Source organism: Rhea americana, unplaced genomic scaffold (assembly GCF_003343005.1).
Source record: "Rhea americana isolate MKP2758 unplaced genomic scaffold, rheAme1 scaffold_2, whole genome shotgun sequence".
NCBI classification, from domain to species: domain Eukaryota; kingdom Metazoa; phylum Chordata; class Aves; order Rheiformes; family Rheidae; genus Rhea; species Rhea americana.
The window spans coordinates 5,401,034-5,407,033 of NW_028186149.1; the positions used below are offsets into that span (position 1 = coordinate 5,401,034).

Consider the following 6,000-nt stretch of genomic DNA (forward strand, 5'->3'; position numbering starts at 1 on the left):
GGCATGCATACATGTGGCTAAGAATRAAAAAGCAGTGGCACTATCGTGGATATTCAGACTCCCTTGCTTGAAGGGATACTATCAAGAAAACTAGGCCAAAAACTTGACCTATTTTAAAAGACATGGCAATCTGTTCTTTTAAAAAATCATTCACACTTCATTGAATCCTTCTCTCTCTTCTATACCATGAAAAATATCCTACAGTCATAACATTAAGAATTCTTCTGTCTCTGTACACACTTTCTGTATAGCATATACATACATTGCAAGTTAAAGTATCCAGTTTGACAATTTAATTTTTCCCCATCCCTGATCCTGAGAAAGAAATAATCTTAAAAATTAGCAAATTACTACAGCTCTCTAGAACTGCTTCCTTGATGGACTTTCTCCCTAATGTTGACTGCAATGAACCCATTTGGCTACTGAAAGGACCTGGGATCCATAAYGGATTGTTGCCTCTAGGGACTTCCATGTTTTGCCATATTTCTCTGTTATTTTGTTGTCTGAAATCTGGCTGTGAAAGTCTCTTTACTTGGTGCTGGCCTGCAGCCAGAGGAAGCTGGCTTCAGCAGATGGTAGAGGAGTGGAGTCCAGGCGTTTCCSATGGCGCTGTCCCCTAAGCCCACCATGCAGGGCCACCTTCAGCAGTGAGCCTGTGCTGGAGGTGTGGGGGCTTCCGGTGGAAATGTTGGGAAGAGCTGTGTGGAGCAGCCATCAGGGCCAAAGGCTGCATGGATGTGGCAGAGCAAGAAGGAGGGCTGAAGTTTTGACCAAAAAGCCCTGAAGTGTTAAAAACAGATAGGCAGAAAGTGCTAGTGGTTAAAAATGGCTGCTTTGACCTCTGCTGTATGTGACAGGACACCTGGCTGTCTTGTTGGGGATAGGGAGCTGAAAGAAAAAAAGGAGACGAGACAAAATGTGAGGCTGGTACTGGTGTGGTGCTCTAGGGACACAATGTACCACTTGCATCTTCCTCTCCTTGCCTTTGGGGGAGCAGCTTCTCTGAGAAAAAAACCTTTTAATGTGTCTTCAGGCTGCTGTTTAATCTTTCAGAAGGCAGCCTGCTCCCAAATGGGGAATCCAGGGCAGTAGCTGCAGGTGCTTGTCCATGGCTGGTTCACAGTCCTGCCTGTTTGTTTATACACAGGAGGAGATACAAGCGAACTTCTCAGGATGCTGTTGGACTTGGAAATGAATCCTGCAGGATGCTTGCAGGCAGTAATGAGATTAAGGACATCCGCTGTATATCTGGGGACCTGAAACTTGGCCCAGCATGGTTTAAATCTGTGGTTCCTTGGGCACAGTTCCTTGCCCCCAGCCTGCACTGCAGAGCTCTAAATTTGGGGATTTGGTACCCTCCCACCTTCTGCTATCACATAACTGGATTTAGTACCTTGTCATGTTATGCAGTGAAGCTTATTTAAGTCCTAATTCTGTGCCAATACAGGTGGCAACAGGTATATGGCAGGCCAGTTCCCAGAAGATGCTGAGCCCTGGAGAGCAGAAGCTGTCCCTGTCTCTGCCATCAAAGCCACAGCAGATAGGCAACATTGAGTTTTACATGCTCCTGCCTTTCCAGTGTACTACTGAATCTCAAAAGGAAAAAATCAAGGAAAGACTGAAGTGTTGTTTGCTTTTGTGCATGCAACGTGCATATATCTCTCTTTCCTTGGCTTTGACTTTGTCAGAAGCTCCCTAAAACTAAGTTTTGGGGTCACTGCAAAACACAGCTGAGAAGATCTGGCAATGGTATAGGGGTCTGACTAAAAATATGTTTTCCCCTGACTTCTACCAGCAAGGCTATCAAACAACACTGAAAATGTAAGGATGTGTCAGTTTAAAATTTGATTCAATCAGATATCAAAATCTGGTGTTTCTTTCAGTGACATCCCTCTTCAATCATCAGCCTTGTACAGTACAGTCTGAATGATTATTTTCATGACACACTGTCCCCTTTTAAGTAGCCTTCCCCTTTTCTTCTCTGCTGATCTTCCAGTTTGAAGCCARGCAGGTAGTATATAAGAACACCATACTCACAACTTTTTCAGAGTCAGCAGCTGAGCTCATTTTACTGAGCCTGTACTGTGCAGAAGAAGCCGTCTACAAAAACCAGAACTTTCAAACTATCTGTCCCATCAAAGAATCTGGACAGCTCTTKGGAATTTAATCTAGTTATCATGACTTACAGACTGTAAATGATCTATGTGGTAGCGCAACAAAACRTGGTATTTCTCTGCTGACCTATCATGGCAAGCCATAGCCAGGCCTGCGTGAGCCTGGACCATCCCTGTCTTGTATCTGATGATCGTTTACATCTGCAGATGTAAGAGCAGAATTTACATTTTGTTATCATTTTAAAACTACCTTGCAGAGACATAAATGACTAAATTAATGGCAATGCAGAAAAGAACTGGGGCCAGGGAGGATGGTTTCCAAGAAGACTGCTTCCGTAACTAGTTGGAGTGGTAGYGAACCCTCACCTTTGCTAGAGACAGAGCTTGCTGCCTCAGACTCACCAGACATTTTTAGTGTGTTGCCTGTTATTTGGCAGGTTGCAACACTGCCTGCTTCACAGCACTTACTTACACTCCACCCAGCTGCTGCGAGAACCAGCAAAGTTCAGCAAATTCCCGGTCAGGCAGGCTTTCACTAGAATAGAATATATTAGAATAGCCACCTTTACACTGCCTGATTTGAACATAGCCCAGTTTCTGCTGTCTGCTGTTGGTTCATATGATATGAGTGTGAAAGTTTTTGAGGTAAACCAGATTTTTTTAAACAATTGAAGCATAAATGTTGCTGGACATATATGTCCATTAAAACTGGCTAGGTGAATTACTACTTATTGCACTCCCGTTTGACTAGTGCTACACATGAATGGAAGTAACAAAACAGAGGGGAGAACCAGAGAGGAGATGTCTTGGGCATAACTCCAGATGCACAGAGATAGACATCCCTAGGGAAGGAGAGCTGCAAAAAAGGCATCAAAATGGAGTTCACTGAACCAGTGTTTAAAGCTTTTGCGAAGTGTCTTTTTTTAGCAAGATTTTAAAGTCAAATATCCTCACAGAATTTATGTTACACTTGTCCTGAGGATAAAGATAGTAAGGATTCATTATTTATCTGCCTCATTTCTCAGGTTAATTTCTGAGTCTGCAGGTCTCTCCTCGGCCCTGCATTAGACAAGAGGCTGCGGATGTCTCTCCATCGCCAGGAAGCGCACAGAAAAGCACATACCCCTTAGTCCCGGCTGCGCAGTGGAAAAAGGGCAGACACATTCCTCCTCAAAAGCATGAGACAGTATATTCCCCAACTGCCACAGATAATTCATAGCAGAGAAGAAAAAACAAAACAAAGCCACACTAAAGTACAGTAGAGAAAACCCAGGAAAACAGGTTAGACAGAGTTTAAGCACAACTTTTCCCTGCAGAGAGAGCTTGTGTTAGCTCTTAAGTTCCAGAAATGGAGGAAAAATAAACACAGCTTTTGGATTTAATCTGGTGAAATGGAGTTAGCTCTTGCCTGTCCCCAAGACCTCACAGCGGAGAGTGTCCTCTTGCAGGCAGCTGGGGCTTGCTCTCCCCGAAACGCTCTTTCAGTCTCTTTTTGAAGATCAGGGAATGTATCTGTCCTGCACAGCAGGATTCCACTGCTTTTGAGTTAGAAAAGATGGGAATTTCAGTGCTAATACAACAACATCAGTCTCTAGACTAGCAAAATCCATTTGTAGGAAGGGAATGCCTGGGAACAGAGACATTAGAAGAGAAACCCCCTAGTTGTGTCGAGGATGAGCTGTTGCAGTCTTTAAAATAGACATTTAGAAATAGTAAGTACAGTAAGTAAGAAATGAGAAGTAAGATCCCAGTCCTGCAAACACTCTTAAGGCTTCTGCCGTAAGCATTTGCCTTTGTTTACAGTGATGGGACATGAAATTAAACCCAATGCATTCATTGTCATGTATTTCTATATTGTGCTGATCAGAAGCCCTGATATATGCATCAGACTTAGGTATTCCCAGCCCCTGCGTCCAGCAGAGAGCGGGAATGGTCTTTGAATGGATATTCCTAGAGAAACAGAAGTGAGATCCCAGTCAGTTCACCTGAGTGCAGGTTAAGCTCTGAGCAGTTGAATAATTCACCTCAGTGTCTGCAAGTTAATTGTGTCAGAGCAAGCTTCTCTTTGCTTAAAAAAATTATTCTGGATCTATTTCTTCTTTGCAATTGCATACAGTCATGTAAACGGCACGTAAAAGGCTGCCATTTTTCTGTCACCCACTTTGCACATATGCACAGAGCATATAAAACACAGTTGGTTGTACCACAGTGAGATAAACCGGCCTCCATTTATAGGCCTACCTACTACATAGAGGAAAATATTCCTCATTCAGTGTTAATATAGGCATATAAAAAGCCTCAGCTGAATCCTGGGCTCAGTCATACTAAGAAAATGTGAAGAAAACACTAGTTTAAATAAAATGTTAAAAAAGGATCTTGGAGAGCAGAGTGCGGGCCTCTGTGCTGCAGCATACCTCAGACCTGTCTGGGATGGACTCTGCAATACGAACCTCCAACAGCAGTAATATTCACCAGTGAATTGGGAACGGAGGGGGCTTAACGCAGGCCGAGCGGCCCSACATTGCACCTGTGCTGAGGGGCCGTGAGCAGGCAGCAGCTGCAGCTGGCCGCCGCGGCCCCCAGCGAGCCGCCGCAGCGCCAGGCCGGCGGGCGCCACCGCTCAGCGGCGACCCGAGGATGCCCGGTACCTTGCCGCTGTCAGGCCCAGAAAAATGTTACATTCTTCACTGCTCAGGCTGAACAGGAAATCTCTTCTGYAGACAAAAGGGGCCTGACCTTGTTTTGGGCCTCTAGGCACTACTGGCATAACTATCACGCTTGGCACTAGAAATTGCCTCGCAGCCTAACGCACCGAAAAAGAGGTGAATCGATGGTGAGATACGTGAGTGCAGACATAGCTTTTGAGGCCCAGTGACCACTTCCACCACAAAAATGCAATCTGGCAGCCTGGCCCATGCATTTAGCGGTGGTGCCCAGTCAGCCGCACGCTGCCCACGGCAGCAGGCGTGAGCAGGGCCTGGCGGGACAGCGGCGCCCGGGCCACCCCGAGTGCTGCGCTGTGGGGTGCCGAGCCGGCGCCCGGCAGCACTTCRGGGCCTTTGGGGCAGCAGCGGTGGCGCATGGGCAGTACGGCGGGGTGTTGCATAGCCTCCGGCACACGATCAGTTCTGCAGATTAGGTGCAACTAACTTATTTTTTGGTCATATGATGCCAATACAGCTGTAAATAAGCATGACTACAGTTTGATGCTGCTGGGAACTAAACTCACAAGGCACTAAATAATAAATATATTTAGACTGAAAGCAACATTGAAATTACATATTTTTTTTTTCCAATTTATTGCAGCACCTTACGATCCGGAGAACATGTTGCACATCTGTTGAGCTAAATTTATAGTGGTGTGTGGGCCCATCGGTGTCCCTTGGGTGCTGGTAGAAGCACATTTTCTGGAATGGTTTTAAGGCTGAGGTCCCACTGGGCTTAGCTCTGCCCAGTTATTTAACAGGGTCAAACAAAAGATAATCAGCAGAGGCACTCCCAACTCTGTTTATATGATTTGCACCAAGTAAATTGCCACAGAACAGGAAGATGCCACCAAGTACACAAACCTTTGGTTTACTGTGCCAGGTTACATGTACAGTGATACAGTTTGGGTGCAAACAGCAGGCCACTTCGGGATTTTAAACTGCTGGAGGCGTCGCTTCTTCGGCTCGCAGAAACGGGGGGCACAGAGGCAGCGGACGAGGGGCGCCCGGCCCGGTCGGCGCGCTCCCGCCGCAGGGCTCCCCCGAGACTCGCCGGCGGGGGMACGGGCTGTTGTCAGAGAGGAGCCGGTCCCGGGACGCCCTTGGGGCCGCTGCCCGGGCCGGGCGAGCGGCGGCGGGGCACAGCCGCGGGCCCCGCGCTACCGCGTACGTGCGCGAAC

At 46.8% G+C, this 6,000-nt stretch overlaps 1 protein-coding gene across 1 annotated transcript in view; it reads left to right on the forward strand.

The window, feature by feature from the left end:
• The window catches only part of RFX7 (regulatory factor X7), an 88,556-nt gene that overhangs the window by 24,370 nt on the left and 58,186 nt on the right, over positions 1 to 6,000 (forward strand). The gene's annotated exons all lie outside the window — the stretch shown is intronic.